The sequence below is a fragment of the Phaseolus vulgaris genome, chromosome 4, assembly GCF_000499845.2.
Source record: "Phaseolus vulgaris cultivar G19833 chromosome 4, P. vulgaris v2.0, whole genome shotgun sequence".
Classification (NCBI taxonomy): Eukaryota; Viridiplantae; Streptophyta; class Magnoliopsida; order Fabales; family Fabaceae; genus Phaseolus; species Phaseolus vulgaris.
In genome coordinates this window covers 14,164,858-14,183,675 of record NC_023756.2, presented here as the reverse complement: position 1 = coordinate 14,183,675, position 18,818 = coordinate 14,164,858, and the positions used below count along the sequence as shown (strand labels likewise).

Below are 18,818 nucleotides of genomic sequence, written 5' to 3'. Positions count from 1 at the left end.
TATCTAACTTAATCAATATAATGACTAATTATTTTTAATCTCTAATTTAATTGTTATTTAATAATTTTGTTTGTAATTTCACTACCGATAAATTGAGTTAATGTTGGATCTTTTCCATTTCATTTCGTTATGAATCTACAATGCCTCAAAATTACAATCCTGGTGGTGGAGAGATTTATTGAAGGTTTGTAAGGAGGGAGGAGGAAATGGGTGGTTTCAAGAAGAAGTTGGATGGAAGCTTGGGAGCGGAGATAAAGTAAGGTTCTGGGAGGATGTCTGGGTGGGAAACTCTAATCTCAAATCTATGTTCCCCAGATTATATTCACTATCGTTAAACCAAGGTCAAAAGGTGGAAGTGGTAGGTGTGTGGGAAGAATCAACGTGGAAGTGGACATTAAGGTGGAGGCATGGAAGATTTGAGTGGAGATACCGTTGGTAATTGAGCTTGGTAGGCACATCTCTAGTGCCACTGTTCTCAAGGAAGAGAAGGACGACAAGGTGTGGAGAGGTGACGAATCAGGGTGCTATACGGTGAATTCTGGTTACGAATGCCTAGCCAAGGATGAATGGGCCCCCCAAATTGATGCGTTCAAGTATCTGTGGAAGAGTAAGGCGTTCCCAAAAGTGTTGATCACAGCTTGGAGGGTTTTGCTGGGTAGAATGCCAACAAGAGAGTGTCTGAGTAGGAGAGGGATGGTGTTAAACACCACTATGTGTGCTCTATGTCAAACCAAGGAAGAGTCTTGTCAACACCTCTTCTTGGAATGCAAATATGCTTTATGTGTTTGGTCCTTGTGCTTTCAATGGATTGGAATTCTATTCGTCCAACATAAAGACCTTATACCTCACTTTGAGAGCTTCCACCTGTCTCAGAGTAGTAATAAACAAAACCTGGTGTGGAAAGGGGTATGGGCAGCTATTGTCCAGTGTTTATGGGACCATAGAAACTCAGTTGTGTTCAACCAATGAGTTGTAGATGCAGAAGAAGTGCTCCAAAAGGCCCAACTTATATCGTGGTTATGGATGAAACATAAGGCACATAATTTTAATTACTCCTTTGCAGATTGGGTATTGAATCCAATGCCTTGCATTAGCAGCTATAAGTAAGCGTATGGTGGAACCATGATGTCTTGAAGGAGGAGGGAGGGTAGTGCTACTATGTATTGGAGGAGGTAGGAAGTGAGAAATGGGGTGATTGTGAAGGAGGTGGGTGGAGTAGCAGTTCCACTACTATATAGGTAGCAAGATATCTATAACGGTTATCTCCTTCTAAGGGACTCAATCGAAAATGCTGAAAGGACCTGGAAGCAGTATCCTTGGTTTTATGTTTGGAATGAATGGCAGTTGTGATGTTAAACCAGTGTTGCCTGGTTTGATGGTTGATGGTGTTGCCCATACTGGTGTGCTGGTCCTGTTGGAGATGCTGGATGGATTGTTGGGATGCTGGTTCATTGCGAGTTGTGGAAGCATGTGAAGCTCTTTATCTCTTAATAAAGGGCCATAAAAAACAGGACAATGGATAGTTGGCCTAAACACGAATCCATGGATGGTGTTGTGCTGTGATGTCAAAGATGGGTTGGGAAAGGGTTGCTGGATGATGGTTCCACAGTGAGGTATTAAAGTGTTGCAAGTACTTATCTATGAGTGGTTGCATTGGTGTGAGGTGTGATCTCAAACATGAAACTGCTGGTATCACCTTTGATGCTATGCTGCTTCATCGGTTTTAATATGCTGGTTTGGAAAACTTGGTTGAGGGGATCCACGCTGCTATTGGCAACACGAAGATGGATTTTGAAGATGGTCCATCAAAGAGTTATGCAGGGAAAACTTAACCCAAGTGAAGGGATGTAGGATGCTATCAGTGGTTCTGCTGGTGGATTTGGCAGTAGCTATCCTTGGCCTAATCACGCCAAATCACGACAGTTGTTGGATGATGGTTCCGCAGTGAGGTATTAAAGTGTTGCAAGTACTCATCTATGTGTGGATGCATTGGTGTGAGGTGTGATCTCAAACATGAAGCTGTTGGTATCACCTTTGATGCTATGCTGCTCCATCAGTTTTAATATGCTGGTTTGGAAAAATTGGTTGAGGGGATCCACGCTGTTATTGACAACACGTAGATGGATTTTGAAGGTGGTCCATCAAAGAGTTATGCAGGGAAAACTTAACCCAAGTGAAGGGATGTGGGACGCTATCAGTGGTTCTGCTGGTGGATTTGGCAGTCCTTGGCCAAATCACGGCGGTTGATATCCAAAGCTAAATCAAGGCTTGCATCAATCATAGAATGTTATTGGATGTGTGTTGCAGCTAATGAGGTGTTGCTACCAATCTGGTTTAGGCTCGTTATAGTTGGTAAATATATGAAGGTATAGAATTACAACTAATAGTGATAAAAAAGTTATTTAATTTAATTTAATTATTTATTGATAAAAAAAATGAAACTGTTACTTGATTGTGTCTGAGCTAATCAATTGAAGCAGCATTACCTTATTTGATTAAGTTGTGAAAACTATGATCTTTGGGGGTTGTAGTGTTTGATAAAAATAAAAACATGGAACATGGTTATTGTTGAGTTTAATCTATCTGAAAGGTAACAAAAGTGGGATACAAACAAAGTTGAAAACTGCTAGATTAAAGATGAAATTTGATGTCAAAAGGGTATGCTTTGACTAATAGTTGTGTGCATGAAGCTGAAGAGAGATGATGGAGAGCGATTATATATATGTTCACCCCAAACAGCCTAAGTACCCTTGAACTAGAACTTGAACTGCAACTGGGACTCCCACTCTTTCCTACTGCTCTCGTCCTTTCTCTTTGAAAATAAATTATTATAATTGAAAGAAATAAACATAACTAGAGTTTTTTTGTCATACTTGGTGATGGCAAATTCATGAAGTTCTTCTTAGAATCATGTAAAGGATGGTGCGGAAGCCATGGATGTGTGTGTGCAAGATCCTCCTGAGAGCTATGGTGATCTTGAAGGTGCATGGTACGTATGGAAGTTGGGAGGTTCGGCCAGCCCAAGGAAAGGTGAAGGATGTGAAGATTAGAGCCTAGAATCTAGGTAGAAGCAAAGCTTGGCACAAAAATGGTAGCATAACTTTACTCACAATAATCTTGAAATATACAAGAGATGACCTTCCCTTTTATAGGCTATAGGGCCGTAGAAACTAAGCTAATTCCAAATAAAATGGAACCAAAATGAAATGCAAATCACAAGGCACATGGCACATGTGCTCATGACCGGCCAAACAAACTAGATTCTAGAATGTTCACTCATTTATGCTTTCTACACTACTCTAATTACTGAGCACCCTTAATGGGCCTCCATGTAACAATTACAAGGTTTCCCAAAACCGTAGCTTGACCCATGTGTACGTGAAGCTAGACGGTCTAGGATTCCTCCTAGATGCTCCTTATGTAGCCGCTCCTCATCATGGCCTAGACGCTCCTCATCATAGGCTAGACGCTCCTTTTGAGACTAGACGCTCCTCATCATGGGCTAGACGGTCTGGTCTTGGAAGCTTGGCTTTCATAGTGTGGTGAGCTTGGGCCCTCCTCCATCATCCCCTCCCTCTTGAAAAGGATTTGTCCTCAAATCCAATGCTTTTGCTTCTTAGGGGGATGGTTGTGGCTGGATGGTGTCCATCATCTCCTCCTTCTGGAGAAGATCTATCCTCAGATTTGCTGACTTGATCTCGGATAGCAGCCTCTTGCTTCGTCAATCCCGGATCAAATATTAATCTATGAGAATACTGAAACAAAGCAAAGGAGTTGGGGTGAGCATTTGGATAAAAATTAATTGTGTGAAGTTGCCATTTTTGTTTTTCTCTTGTTTTGGCCAACTTCTCACAATGATTCCTTTTTTATGGTTGTAGGTGCCCTCTAATCCTCTTATGTTTTCTAAAATTTCCAAAAGTAGTTACTTTTCCCTTAGGCATAATCCCTTTAGGAAATGGTAACAACTTTAAAAAGGCAAAAGGACTATGTTCACATACAACTTCAAATAGAGAAATAAGAGTAATCTTGTGGACTACTCCATTGTATGCATGCTTACAAGGAAAAGGATTCTTGTCCAAAGAATTGTGGGTGTCCCTCATGATTTTGTGAAACATGGAAGGAAGAGCTATGTTTTCAAATTTTGGAGCTCTATCCATCATTTTTGAAAATAAATCATGGAGGCTTGTTACGTTTCTTAGGAAGAGTTTATCCTCATCCATGAAGAAGGAATCAAAACCTTTTGTTGTCCTAGGAAGCTCTAATATGAAATGTGTGTCTTCCTAAGGATCTTTTACAAAAGGTGAAGGAGTATAGAGTCCTCAAGACTTTGCTTTAGGTATAGTTTGAAAATAAGAGTTGTACCTAAAGTAATGTCTTTGAATCTCTTGTCTCATGGGTGACAAAAGTTTTCCTCTCAAAAGCTCTGGAGTTTCATCAACTCTCATTTGTCCCATGAGTTCTCCTTCTTGTAGACTCTTTCTCTCATGTGTAAAGATAGTCTTGTTGGTACAACCATTGTTTATGAAAATTTGTACACTTTGTAATGGTTGTCTCAATAAGACATGACAAGTTGTTCTAGGCACTACTTCACACAAAAATTGGTTTTTGTAGATGCTTATAGTCAAATTGACATTCCCTTGGGGATATCCTAACACATTTGAGAAATAGTTTTTATCTATGCAAGCTTCTTTTAAAGACTCGTCCTTTGTGCTCATGCTTGCAAGTGTTCCTTTACAATAAGGAAGGTTAGGTTGTTCAACAAGAAGCATGTTTGCAAAGGTATTTTTAATGTGCTTGACTTGTTGAATGACCTTGTGGGAAGGAACACTCTTCTCCCACGCCTTTTGTTTCCCAAAAGTTTTCTCTTTTTCTATTTTCTCTTCATCCCTTTTATGTTTCATTTGTATTTGGTCTTCTACCACTTGGGAATGTGGTAAAGGGCTAAGTACAAACTTTTTGTGCTTGTGGATGAAAGAAATCTCGTTAGTTAGACCATTATGCAAGGTTTTCTTATCAAATTGCCATGGTCTACCTAATAAGATGTGGCAAGCTTCCATAGGTACTACATCACATAAAACATTGTCTTTGTAGTTACCTATAGAAAACTTGATTTCCACTTGTTTGTCTACACGTAGTTCTCCATCCTCATTGATCCATTGTAAATTGTAAGGTTTTGGATGAGGAACTACTTGTAGATTTAGTTTCTCAATCAATCTAGTGCTACAGCAATTGCAGCATGATCCACCATCCACAATAAGAGAGCATATATTTTCTAAAACATTGCATCTAGTATGAAAAATGTTCTCTCGTTGTGTCTCGATGGATGCACTAGGTTGATTGTGGAGGATTCTTTGAATCATCAATAAGTCCCCCTCCAAAGGATTTATCCTCTCTCCTTCCCCCTTTTCTTGTGTACTAGGTTCATCATCACCACTTGTGTACTCATCTTTTCCCTTTAAGAACAAAACCTTTGGTTTGGACATTGCGCTTGCACATGCCCTCTTCCAAAACATTTAAAACACTTGGTGTCCCTAGCACGGATGTATGGGGTGGAGGCATCTTTCACTAAGGGTTTGGTAGTTTCTTTGGGTTCGTCTCTAGGTGTACTACCCTCCCTTTTAAAGTCTTTCTTGGGATAAGAGTTGGAGTAAGAACCCACCCTTTGACTTGAAGTCTTGCGCAAATTTTGTTGTTCAACTTTAATGCAAAGTTGAACCAAGTCATTCAAGTCTTGGTAGGGTAAAAGTTCTATTCTATCCCTTATCTCAAGGTTGAGCCCACTTAGAAACCTAGATATGGTGGTGGTTTCTTCCTCTCTAATGGATGCTCTCATCATGTAGAGCTCCATTTTCTGCCTATACTCTTCCACACTCATGTTCTTTTGTTGGAGTCTTTGGAGCTTGTCCATCAACTCCCTGTGGTAGTAGGAATGTATGTGGCGACGTCTTAGGGCTCCCCTAAGGTCATTCCAATATTCTATGGGAGGCTCCCTATAAAGACGTCGGTCTCTCTCTAGAGAGGTCCACCAATACATGGCATTGCTTTGGAAACTAAGGGTTGCTAAGGGTACCTTCCTCTCTTCACTCACCCTATGGCAAGCAAAGAGTTGCTCTACTTTCATCTCCCAATCTAGGTAGGCCTCTACATCTTCCTTACCATAGAAATGGGGTAGGTCTACCCTTACTTTCCTTGGGCTCTCTTGCTCCCTTTGCCTAGTTCTTCTAGGGGGTGGTTGGTAATAGTCATTGATTCTAAGGCTTCCCTCCCCTAGAGACTCATTACTTTTAGAATGGGATACTTGATTATGAGATTTTTTTGATTTTTGGGATTTTTGTGATTTCTCTTCTTGGGCTCTAGCCAACTCATTAATCTTAGTCTCATTCTCCAATTGTCTAAAAGAAATCATTTGCACAGCTTGTGAAACTTCTTTCAAAAGAGATTTAATAGATTTTACTTCTCTTTTAATAGACTTTGGAGAGTGAGGAGAAGAAGACATGGCTAAAACTTTGTGTATACAAGTGTTTTACCTTGAGAAAATTTAGGAAAGTCAAAGAAGGTAGTTTTCCAGGTAAGGGAGGTGAGTCACAGAGGACTACTTAAGTACCAAGCCTTTGCCTTAGCCAAAAACTATCCCTCAATGTCTTCACACAAAGCTTTCTCTTAGTAAACCACTTAGAACACAATTAAGTTGAGAAAACAAATGCAAGAAAACAATGTAAGCTAACTAATTAACAAAGCTAGACGGTTTTAACAAAAGCTTAAACAAAACAACCACACATACAAAGCGTTACTAATTAAGCAATAGAAAAGCAACTAAAAACAATTAACAATTGCTAATTAAAGAGTTCTACACTAGTCGGCCTTAGGTGAGGCTTCGTGGACACTTGGAGCCCTTGAAGACACACTCACCGTCTAATAACGTAATTAAGAGGTAATTAACACAAACTAAGTTGCAAAAAATTAAGAAAGCTCCCTTTGTTGATCCTCTTTTTGCTAATGGCACTTCCTTGTTGTCTTTGCTTGTTGGCCCTCCAAGTGTTTGTGGTGTTTTCAAGAAAGCTTGATTCTGCCTTGGCTTTGTTTCCCCTTAGAATGAAGGTCTTAATTCTCCAATTCCAGCACCTATCAAAAGATTAGACCTTACCCAAGTCAAGTTTCCATTCAATTAAGCACCAAAGGAGAATAAATTCCAGCACCAAATTAGAGGTCAAAGAACAAAAGCAAGAAACAAATTAATTGAATAAAACAGTACCACCAAAAGGAGTTAGATTATGACAAATAGAAAGAGGTCCAAGAAATATTAAGCAAGCAAATAAAAGGTACTCAAATAAAGGTAGGCACACAAAAGAATTCCTAAGAATGGCACTAGATTAGATTACAAAATAAAAAACAGCACCACTAGAAAATTGTTGTGGGCCAGAAACGTGTTTCTCCCCAATTTATGCTGAGCTGTGCTTTTTAGATTTGTTTCTGAAATTTTATATGCAAGATATTCAAGATCTTAGCTAAAATATGGCGTTGGAATCACTCAAAACGCATGAACCATTGTTTTTTAATAAATTATTCAATTTCAGTGTTCAGTTACGCCAGCTGTAGCGCCTCAGATTTGCACACTGATTTTAAAATATTTATCATTTTTTTTCTGTTGACTCTTTTGAGCTAATTATTTTTTTTTCTTTTCTATAACACTATAATATTGCATATTCCAGAGAATAAAAATTTTCCTATGAGTGGAAATATTTTTCTGGAACAAAACAGCCAGCACAGAGAAAGTGAAACAGGGGATTCTGGAAAAACTGGAAAAAACAGCACGATACCAAAATTTAAACACAATGGAATTAAGAGAAGGAATTTGTGTAAGATCTAAACACAAATATGAACTCAAACTAAAATTAAAAGGCACCAAAAGATCAAAAGAACAGCAGATTCAAAGCAATTTAGATACCCAAAATCAAGAAACAATCAAGTCAAACAAAGGACTACTATGAATTGATGACATTGTGGATGAACATGACTTGACAAAACATATATGGATTCAGAAATTAAAAACTCAAAGAGCATGATATGAACCAAATTAAAAGTGCAATAAAGACTAAAAAACCTAAAAGAAAACAGCAACTCAAAGGTGTATGGAATCCTATCACAATTTGCACAAGAATTGTTCAAGATCAATTGAACAAAGTGCACCGGTTGGATCTTCCAAATAGCACACCAAAACAAATTAAAATGTAAAAAACAGCAAGGCAATTATGGAAATAAGATGAACAACATGAAATAAAGAAGAACTAAAAATGAAAAGACCAAGAACAACTCATCTTTGAAGAACCTATGCTCATGATACCAAATGATGGCAAATTCATGAAGTTCTTCTTAGAATCATGTAAAGGATGGTGCGGAAGCCATGGATGTGTGTGTGCAAGATCCTCCTAAGAGCTATGATGATCTTGAAGGTGCATGGTATGTATGGAAGTTGGGAGGTTCGGCCAGCCCAAGGAAAGGTGAAGGATGTGAAGATTAGAGCCTAGAATCTAGGTAGAAGCAAAACTTGGCACAAAAATGGCAGCATAACTTTACTCACAATAATCTTGAAATATACAAGAGATGGCCTTCCCTTTTATAGGCTATAGGGCCGTAGAAACTAAGCTAATTCCAAATGAAATGGAACCAAAATGAAATGCAAATCACAAGGCACATGGCACATGTGCTCATGACCGGCCAAGCAAACTAGATTCTAGAATGTTCACTCATTTATGCTTTCTACACTACTCTAATTACTAAGCACCCTTAATGGGCCTCCATGTAACAATTACAAGGTTTCCCAAAACCGTAGCTTGACCCATGTGTACGTGAAGCTAGACGGTCTAGGATTCCTCCTAGATGCTCCTTATGTAGCCGCTCCTCATCATGGCCTAGACGCTCCTCATCATAGGCTAGACGCTCCTTTTGAGACTAGACGCTCCTCATCATGGGCTAGACAATATGGTCTTGGAAGCTTGGCTTTCATAGTGTGGTGAGCTTGGGCCCTCCTCCATCACTTGGTCTATGATATTGTAGAGTACTAGCAACACACTGACCATCCTATTTCAAACAATTTTTTTATTGACTAAAATTTATCTAAAACTAAAAATTACTTATGAGATTCATTAAATAAGGATTGAGTTTATATTCACTAGTGGAAATAGAGGCTCTATCACACCTGTATGCCATATTTTTTCTTGAGTGTTAAAAAGACAATTACCAAAATAAAAATTACAACAACAACTTTTATATAAAAAGACAGTTATCAAAATGCAAGCGTAAAGTTGTAAAAAACATGTACACCAACCTAGAAAAATTCATCATAAGCAAAGGTCTAGGTTTCTTTAACTTTTGCTTTAAAATAAAGAAAAAGTATTTTAAGTTATATTGAGGTTCTTCACTCTCAGTTATAGTGATGTGAATTGATTTTAGGATTGTTCATTTTATGGTGTGACACTTTACTTAGATTGGGATTTTAAACAAGAATATGGTGAGAACTCTAAAAAGATCCTCACTGTACACAAACTTAACCAAGTGGTTAAGTAAGTGTGAAGGTCACTTCACAAGAGCAAAAGGAAAAGACAATTATAAGGTGAAACTGATGCTAAAAGGTGCATAATTAAAGAACGTGGAAAGGAAAACCAAATAGAATTGCTGAATGGAAACAAGGAAAACAAAACAAGAACATGATACAAAGAATAAAAATGGAATGACAGTGGAAGAAGAGATGAAGGAAGGAGAAAGCTTATGTGATGGATTTGAGAAGTAGAACACGTCACTTTGAGTGTGATTGGTCTCCAAGATAAGTGATGACAACCGTCACTTGAGATCTCTCAATACTCACAAGATAAGACCTAAATGCTAAGAGGAATTCAAACTTCACTAACATCTCACACAATTTGTGTAGAGTAACTCTTCTTTTATTAATTTTAACTTGTCAAATACACTAGGTAGGCCTCCTATTTATAGGTGAAGGAGCCTTGAAGAACAAGCTAAAGGGGTAGGATGAGAAAAGGGAAAAATGGGCAGTCTTAGGGTTTGACTAAGTCAAACCCGAATCCTAGGTTTGTCCTTCTAGAAACTAGGTCAAAATGTCTTCCAAAAGAGCTAGGAACAAGCTAAAATGCTACCTACACCCCCTATGCTAAAGACATCTTCTTTGCTATTTGGACCCCTAAAGTGAGCCCAATTATTTACAACATATTTGTATCTTATAAGAAGACCAAAAGGAAGAATAGTTGGTGTGACGGTTTATGCTCAGCTCCTCTGGTGAGGTCCATGTGATCTTGGTGGAGTTATGAATTGGTCGCTGAGATGACAGTTCACCATGTGCTTTGTCTTTTGCTTCCTTAGTCATCTTCGTAGCTACTTGGGTTGTATCATATAGACTCTCCCACTAACCTATGAAACAAAGGTAAAATACCACACGTAATAGCTTAAGATCTTAGCCAGCTTTAAAACTGCTACCAGCTATCCAAAAAAAAACTATAATTATGAAGGTTATTATAACCCCTAATAAAAAAACCCCACTAGAAATTAAACATTTTTCGTAGTGAATTTGTTTTAAAAAATAATATAAAATATTAATTATCATATTTATCCATACGAATTTTACTTAAATAAATGAGAAATAACTAAAGTAACTAAAGTTGCGATAAATTGCTTAAACAACAGAAACAAACCCAACTATAACTTAGCTATATTCCATTAAATCAAATAAAAAATTAAACCAAACTCAATTTGACTCCATGATTATAACGCTTTAACAGTAGACTCATTTAATATCTCTGATTTCTATTGATCATAACACAACATAACATACCATAATACTGCATTATCAGTCTTTCCCTCTTATGCTTCTTTCTCTCCACGGAATAATATAAATATATTTGATACACATTAGAGCACGTATCTGAAGCAAGGTGTAGTGGGAGAGGTAGCGGTGGGTGGTGATATATCTTATTTGATTGCCTTTAGCTATTTATCTGTTCCGCAAGCAAAGCTCTGGATGTGTCTAGGAGGATGTTCCTCTAAGGTTTGTGAGTTATAGAGGGAATTCTGAGATGAGGTAAGCACACTAGCAACCATAGGGAGGAATCAGGAGGGAGTATTGGTTGCTAGTAGGCAAGGGACATCCGACCAATCAAGCAGGTGCATAATTGGCTTAGACTATTCTGAGGAATTACAAGTACCGGGTTGGTGAGGTTGTTGCATCATTCATAGTATATCTCGGGTCACTAAGTGTTGGACTGGATGTCGGCTATAGGAGAAGGTTTTAATTTGTGGACTGCTAGGCAAGGGACGTTTGTAAACAGCCACCAAATGCTGTCAAAATTCTATCTTACGGGGTTCTAGTTATTAGAAGTTTAAAGAGGAAGTAGCAGCCATATGCAAAACATAATGCTCTTGTTATGGTATACCTCAAAGATGTAGCTTGCTGCAATTTATGAGAATTACCAGGTACTTATGACTTTCTCCACTTGCCAATTGAATCCAAGAACATGCTTTTATCAGTAAGGTGCAATGTTGTTAAAATCGTAACTCGTAGGCAGATCGGAGAGGGAAAAAAAACTCGTAATTCAGGGATCGTAACTCGACTTGGAAGAGTTACTATACATAAGATAATTAAAAATAGACTCATAATTCATGAAATTGTTCAAATATATAACATAACTAAATGGTCCAAATACATAACATAATTAAAAGTAGATTCAACATAATGTTTAATACATATAAACTATCCAATTAAATCATTCACACTAATCATAGGATAATCATCTTGGTCCTCCAAAAGATCTTTATTTTCATTATCATCAATTTGCAGGAACTTCCAAATCATCATCAATTGGAGGAACCTCCAAATCATTTGTTGCTCCTCTACTAGCGTCATCTTCTCCAACTTCAAGTAATATGTCTTCATCTAAACCATATAATGTTTCATTTTCCTCCACGGTCCATTCATCATCAAAAGAAATATCATCAATAGTATATTCTTTTGTTTTTCTAACATCTTTCTTCTTCGTCAATCTTGAATTAGTCATCACAAACACCACATCATTCATAGTCATTTGGTGTAAACAATTTATTTTCTTAGTGTGGACCTAAATAATTATAAAACTAGTTAACACATCATATGATCATCTAAAAAATAATTATGAAATCACTTTTAATAATTTAAATTCTTACCCTTTCAAAAACACTCCAATTACGCTCACAGCCAGATGAACTACAAGTCAAACTCAATACTCTAATTGCAAATTTTGTAGTTCTGGAAGTTGAGCACCATATGATTCCCACCATTGTGATGGAGTTTTGGTCTTGAGTCCAAGTTGAGCTAATGGAGTACCATACAATCCAGACTTGGTCTTGAAACTCTCTAATTGAAAGTCAATTTTACCCATCACATCAAGGTCTCCCACCAACCTCTCCAAACATTCATACAATCCAAGTTTCACCTCATAATCAACTTTAAAGTCAGGATGATAGTGTAACATGGGATTAAGATAATAGCCTGCAGCATGCAACGGCCTATGCAATTGGTTGTCCCATCGATGATCAGTGATTTCCCAAAGGAGAGTGTAGCTAAATAAGATAAAAATAAATAAATTAATCTCCAAAACAAGTCTATATATCTAATTGAGAAATCAAATATAGGTAAATTACCTTTTACTAACTCCATTGAAGAGATTTTGTATCTTCTCTTTTGCAATATCCATCTCTTCATAAATAAATCCCATGGCTGGTTTCTCATATGAATCAACCATGCATAACACTTTAATCAGGGGAAGAGCACCCCTCAAACAATTTAAAATGTTTTTCCAAAATCCCTTGTCCAATATCAAAATTTCCACCAACTCTCCATCTCTAGTTTTTGCAAATTGACTGGATCGCCGCTCCGAGGATGTGAACATCTTAATAAGTGATCCTTTATTATCATTCAAGCATCCTAAAGTCAGATAAGAGGTGGCAAAACAAGTATTGGCTGGTCTTATCAAATCTTTTCCTTCACTATATTTGTGCAACAAGGAGATAAGACCAGTTCTTGAGTAAATGTAGGTTGTAATTTTCTTACCATTGGCAATTGTGTCGTGATGGAGTGATATTTTCTTTTCAAAATCTTCCAACATCAGATCAATGCAATGAGCTGCACAAGGGGTCCAATACAACTTTTTCCTCTTTTGCATTAACAACTCTCCAGCTGCTTTATAATTTGCTGCATTATCTGTTACAACTTGGATGCCATTTTTCCCCCCACCTCTTCAACAATATCATCTATCATTTTGAAGATTTTTTCAGCAGTCTTGCATACATCAGATGCATCAATAGATTTCAAAAAGACAATTCCTCTTGGACTATTTACCAAAAAATTAAGTATAGTCCTCCTCTTCCTATTCGTCCATCCATCTGTCATTATTGTACAACCAGTTTTTTTCCAAACAAGTTTATGTTCTTCTACAATCTGTTTTGTCTTCTCAACCTCTTGTTTCAAATACTTCACTCTTATTTCATGATATGATGGTGGCTATAATTCAGAACTATGTCTACCAATTAACTCAACCATCCTCTTAAATTCTTCATTGTTTGCTACATTAAAAGGAATAACATTATTGTAGAAAAACCTAGCCATCTCTTGACATGCATCCTCTTTATCATTCTTCTTGAACATTGCATTAATTGTACTTTGAGTTCCCTTTCTTTTAAAGATATTTGATGAGTCCCCAATCTCTTCTCCACTTGATCTTTTTCTATAACTTTCTTATGTTTGTCCAATATTACTCTCTTCTATAGAGATTGATTTCTTAACAAACTCCATTGCAGATTAAGAACAGTATCCAACATTGATTTTTTAACATCTTCCAACACTGATACACAAGCTCCCACATCCTTTGAAGTCCCTGTTAGATGGTGCTTTAATTTGTAAACCCCTCCTATCAAAACTTTTTCACAGTACTTACATTTTAATTTCCTTGTTTTTCCATCAACAAACACACAATGTTTCCACGCTAGATCAGTTCTTCCACTTGCCATTATAAGTTATAACTTATAACCCGTGAACAGTGACGAAGCATAGGTAATGCGTGTGAACAGTGGCGGAGCAGAGCAAATCGTGCGTGAACAGTGGCAGAGCAGAGCAGATCGCGCGAGTACTGGCAGAGATAGTGCGACGGTCGTGGCGAAGGCAATGCGACGCGCGAGTACTGGCGAAGGCAACCACGATCAACGAAGGCGAATGGCGAAGGCGCGAATGGCAAAGGCTAAACAGACCGTTAGCGGTGGCGACACGTAGCGTGAACGGCAGCGGGGACGAAGCGGCGACCACGATCGGCGGCCAAATGGTGCGACAAAGGCACAGGTTCTTCAAATTAGGGTTGCATTTTGGGATTAGGGTTTCTAAGATTCAAATTAGGGTTTTTAGGTTTTTTATGTTTTTAGGGTTTTTTTTTGGGCCCGCGTCATGGATCGTAGAGGCCCATGGATCGCCCGATCCAACCCCTGGATCGTCGGATCGCTCCGATCTGCTGAGAAGCCGATCCAACCCGTTTTCTGCGTAAAAGATCGTAAAATCGCGATTTTTACAATATATAGCATTGGTAAGGCGTATCATTCACACTTTATTAATTCTTTACGTAAAACCAATGGATGAAACAGGTCATAAGGAATGTTTAATTTAGACTCTTATGTTCTTATGTAGCAAGAGAGTTTGGTCAAGCCCGTGAGGCGTAAAGGAAGGGGTGTGTTCCACTTTTCAGTGCTCTTAATACATAATTCTTTTGAGTGGCTATGTTGGAGTTTTATGCAAGAAAGTTTAGGTGTTGGAAGAGGTTTTTTAGCTTTTTAGTTGTTGTTCTATAATTGTTTTTTATGCTAGCTACAAAAGATGAGCATAAAACTACCAAATGTTGTCTCATAACCCAGCAAAACCAAGACCAAAAAATATGCACCGCTTAACAAGCATACTACCTATAAATTATCCCTATCAATGCTATTAGCCACAAGCCTAATTTGTAGCTTACCACACGAAATGTAAATGAGGCACTAGTGTTGGTTGATAATGTCCCAAAATTGAAAACCGAATATTACTTCACCTTAGGTATCAACATTAATATATAAACATAAACATGCCTGTACAAATTTCATTATAAAAAAATAAGGAAAAATAAGAGCAACAACAATGGTTGTACCTTGTACTTAGCAACCACTTCACTGACCTCCTTCAGAGCACCTACGGTGAAAATCAATCCCATAGTGAAACAGAGAAATGAGAAATCAATCGGATACTTCTTTTAGCACAGACTAACCCGAGAAACGCACGGTGGTTTCGATTTCAAAATTAAAATCTACAGAGAAACTAAATAGAGAAAATGAAAATAGAAGGAAGCAGGTATTGACTGATAGAGAGATGGAGAGCTTGCAGTAGAGAGATGGAGAGATTGTAGCAGAGTGATGGAGAGATTTCTAAGGTTGGAGCAGAGCTTTCGAAAACAACAGTGAGGAGCGTTTGAGGAGCGCTAGAGCGAATACAGTGAGGAGCGTTAGAGCATGAAAATAGTGAGGACCGTTTGAGGAAAGTTAGAGTTACAGAAAATGAGTTGGGGCTCCTAAACCCTAAAAAATAAAAATAAAAATCTGGGATTCATTAAAAAACCGCGAAAAGTTCTCAGGGAATTTTTTAACCTCTGGAAAGTGTGTTTTAGTAGAGGTTATTATAACCCCTAATAAAAAAACCCTCCTAAAATCTAACATTTTTGTAGTACCATGATATAAATAATCTAATTAGGCTACAGTGTATCAAATCATAAAAAAATTGTGATTTTTTTTATTATAACGGTTATTGTAATATCTGACATAAAAAGTGTTATTCACTATGACGGGTGGTAGAATATTTGTCATAGAAAATCACTTACTATGATGGTTTTGAGGACAACTATCATAGTAAGCCATATTTTCTATGGTTGTTTTAAAAATATCAGTCATAGAAAGTCTTATTTGAACATACTATGACAGATATTTTGTATATTTTATGTCAGTTTATATACAATCGTCATAGTAAGTTCCACTTACTATGACAGTTTTTCAACCGACATAAAATGTGATGAGTTTATATATTGCCTAAATTTATATTTCCATCAGAACCGTCATAAAAACTTCTGTAAAACCATCATAAAAAGTCATGTTTGAACTACGTAAAACAAAATTTGTTTTTTGTATTAGTGAATGTAGTAAAATTCATTTGACTATGTGGTTTCTGTATTAAATTTGTGGTGAGTTAGGTTGCGTTAATGATATATTAAAACTCCTCTCTTCAATAACGTAAATTATGGAATGAGGAAATTTATGTACATTATAAGAAAATAAAGCTAATTACACTACCTATATTGGAGAAGAAAGATTATTCATTGTTCTCTCATTTGTTAAATGTGTTTTTTGGACAACAATATTGATCATTGAAGACCTCAAACATTTTATTTATATTATTATGCATTAGTCATAAAAGTAAAATACACTTTAGAAAATACACTTTAAAATCTCTTTCTTCAAGAGTCAATAATACCTACACAAATGATGTCTCTCATTAGTACATGATGTAGTAATGACAAAAATTATTTCTATGCAACTTTTAAATAAAATAATTATTGTATGCATTAAAGTTTCCTACTCTTATGCACATGAATTGCAGTGTGACCTTTCTAGTCCTTCCACCTGAAATATTTGTGACAAACCACAACTCTAATTACAGTAAGGACATGTGTTAGTCAGAATACACTTATACTTGTCCAATTTAATGAAAAATGTTAAATTTACTTTCGTAATACATTTTTCATTTCCTGACTTTGGTTGCTTTGAAGTGAACAAAATCACACTACTATGTAATTCCTAGGTATAATTACAATTAATTGTCATCAACTCCCTTTTCATACTCTTTACTAACAATGTGTATTCATCCAACCTTGGTCCATAACTACATAGGTTACAAACTTCATCCTTATCAACAACGCAATATGTGATTCTCACTTGTGTAATTGAAGGTGAGGTCTTACCCATTCACAAAAATATTTTTCATAATTCGTTAATAAGTACCACCTAAAGTGGAGTGTCATCTGTATAAGGGTTGGGACACCCCTAACGTCTTTAATTTCATTAATTCATTGCTGATAAAACAAAGTTATAAAATATGGATTAATTTGGTTAGCCTATAGACCAACAACTTTTTTTTTATTTTCTCGGCAGACCAACAAATTTGTTGCCTATGCAAAATTCTACTTGCCCCCATAGATCAATCTATTTTTCATACTTTGATCTTGAGTTGAGTGACTCATGTTGGGGATCCCTCCTTAATTTTATGGGAGATTATGACCAATGAATATTGGTAACAATATTGTGGGGGAGCTGAATTATTGATGCCCTAAATTAAGTCAATTAAGAGGGAGAATTGTTGGGAATCCTCAATAATTTAATGGGATATTATGACCTATTAATATTGGTAATCGATCCATTGATAATATTCAATGATGGCGATTAAAACGTTTTTTTTGAAATTGTAACTCTCTCTCTAGAAAATGTAATGAACATTAATCTCTTTATGAAGAAACCTTCCTCTCATTCTTTATATAAAAGGAAACTTGTGAGGAAGATGAAGAATGAAGCAAGAAGCAATGAAACAGTTAGAAGAGCAACATATAGAGAAAAACAGAGAGTAGTTATCCACCATAATGGTGAGATTAGAAATCCTAATGAGATGCTAGAGAGACTTTGTAATCCCACTTTCATAATGGAGGCGTTGTCACCATAATGGTGAGATTAGAGATCCTAGTGAGATGCTAGAGAGACTTTGTATTTCATCCTTGTAGGGTGTGATTGAGTGTTATCCTCATAGAGTGAAAGAAACAAATATTGTATTTCATCCTTGTTGGATGAGATCGAGTGTTATCCCCACAGAGTGAGAAGAAACAAATATTGTAATCCTACTTTCATAGTGGAGAAGTTTTCTGGACTAGGTCCTATGGGTTTTACTTCTCAAGTTGAGGAAGGTTTTCCCACTTTAAAAATTATTTGTCTCATTCTTCTATTTGTTATATTTTCCATTATTTGCTTATTGCCTCCGAAAGTGCTCATCTTGTATCTACAGGAAAAATTAATTCTGAATTTTCCCAACAACCCATTCTTGTAGCTTTAGAGATAATCTTAAAGTTTATAAAACTAATTGACAAGTTAGCATAAATCTTGTAATTACTTTATGCAGAAACTTAGGGAAGATTTGGATGTCATAGTGTATACAATGACAAAGAAAGGCAAAGGAAAATTTCTCAATGGAAATGTGTCTACCAAACTATGCATGACCAAACTACAAGCGTTAACGTTGATGCTACCTTCGTTGTAGTTGAAATAAATGGCCACGTTGAATGATGAGTAAGGTGGTTTCCAAGATTGCACATAAATGATGAAATTAATTGTAACGAAAAAAAGTTAATGAATGGATGACGTTTAAACTGATAATTTACTCAATTTTCATGTAAAAAATATTTGAAAAAAATGATGAATTAGAATAAAATTTAGTTTAAGGCCACTATTTAATGACAGTAAAATTTAAGAACCAATTATAATAATAATGAAATTAAAGTTTAGAATATGTTATAAATAATATCAAATTCACGAATGAGTTAGAATAAAATTGAAGTTTAGAATATTTGTAGAAAGTGTTGCTTTCTAGTTAAAATAGTAAGAGATGAGATATAAGGGAAAACTTGAAAGCGAGGAGTTTGGTTTTGTGACGGTTTGTAATAATATTAGAAACCACCAGT

The 18,818-nt window shown here is 36.6% G+C and overlaps 1 pseudogene; it reads right to left on the bottom strand.

The window, feature by feature from the left end:
• Positions 1 to 11,831: 11,831 nt before the first annotated feature.
• On the bottom strand, positions 11,832 to 14,046 carry LOC137838321 (uncharacterized; annotated as a pseudogene).
• Between the last annotated feature and the right edge of the window lie 4,772 nt (positions 14,047 to 18,818).